Raw genomic sequence first — 1498 nt, 5'->3', positions numbered from 1 at the left:
AAAGGACAAGGTTGTGGTCACTGCTTGGTCACAGCCACCTACTCAGAGGGACTGAGTAGTTGAACCTGTGGGCTTGGGACCATAGTTACAGGGGACATCAAGCTCAATTGGCATAACATACTATACAAAACATTGTTCCACCTCCTTCTTTGGTGAGTAGTGACTAGTATCTTAAAAGCTAGCAAGTTGCCATCTAGATGCAACGATAGCTCTCTCCTCATCCAGAGCCAAGAAGAATGAAGAAAACCAAAATTCATGGAAACAATTAGTCCTAGTGACTTGTACACCATCCGATCTGAAGCTTATATGACTATGAGACCAGAAGAACTAGATGGTGCCTGGCTACCACTGTCATCCACTTGGAAGGGGATCTATGTAGGGATCTTGATAGAGAGGGAGAACAATGTGGAACAAAACTCAAAATCATTTGGAGAAAAGAAAAAAAAAGTGGGGGGGACCAGGTTTGCTGTTCTGATAGAGCCTGATGGAACCACTGAGACTATGGCACCTAGCTGTCCTTCATGTCTGGAATTGAACCCACACCCATGGTTTCCAGCCAAACATAAGACAGGCATATGAGTTGAACATTTACCTCAGGTTGATACACTCCTTGGAGAGAACAATCATGGGAGAAAGAAGGGCTGCTTATGCACAGGGAGACAGCTCAGGGGGCAGGAGTGCATGGATAGATGGACACAGAGAAGAAGTAATTATCGGGAGGAAGTGGGAGGGGAGCTGTTGCATTGTGGTAAATTGTGGTCAATATCATTAGACAAAGTGTATGTGAACTGTTGTATGGACAGTGAACTTGCTCTGTAAATCTTCACTCAAATCACAATTAAAAAAAAAAAAAAAAGTATCATACAGGACATAACAAAACCAGGCTCACTGCCATAGAGTTGATTCTGACTTATAGCAACCCCGTTTGGTTAATCTTTACAGAAGTAAATTGCCCAGTCTTTCTTCCATGGAGTGGCTGGTGGGTTTGAACCATCAGTCTTCTGGTTAGCATTCAAATGCCTTAGGCACTCAAAACATCACCTGAAACTCAATTTAATAGGGAATGTTCTACTTTATCTGGTAACTTTAGTAATGTGTTAATGGGTAAAGAGAACTGGTCAGGAACTGGAAGACTTGGAGTTAAGTGCCAGCTCAGCTCCTTTGTGCCTGTGTGAGTTAAGCATCAGTCTCTCTATCTGTGTTTCAATCTAGTCATCAGTAAAATGGGGATCTTTTGACCTATTGACATATACTTTGTTGGGTTTTTGTAGGGTTTGCAAGGTAGAAATAAACACTAGCTCACTTACTTATATCCAGCACACATTAGGTCCCTCTCTCTTTACTTCTAACTTTGCATATTTCTGGTGCAGATTCAGTGAAATAATATGAGTTTTCATTCTTCTTTCCAGATAACTAGGGTTCTGATAGTCTGGAACTAGAAACGGACATGGTTAACTTATTTGGTATTTATTACTCTCAGGCCCCCATCTAAAAATTC

This window comes from Orycteropus afer, unplaced genomic scaffold (genome assembly GCF_000298275.1).
Source record: "Orycteropus afer afer isolate SDZICR_OR568_19922 unplaced genomic scaffold, OryAfe1.0 scaffold00025, whole genome shotgun sequence".
In the NCBI taxonomy this organism is placed as follows: Eukaryota; Metazoa; Chordata; class Mammalia; order Tubulidentata; family Orycteropodidae; genus Orycteropus; species Orycteropus afer.
The sequence above is the reverse complement of the archived record's forward strand: the minus strand, read 5'-3'. Positions refer to the sequence as shown.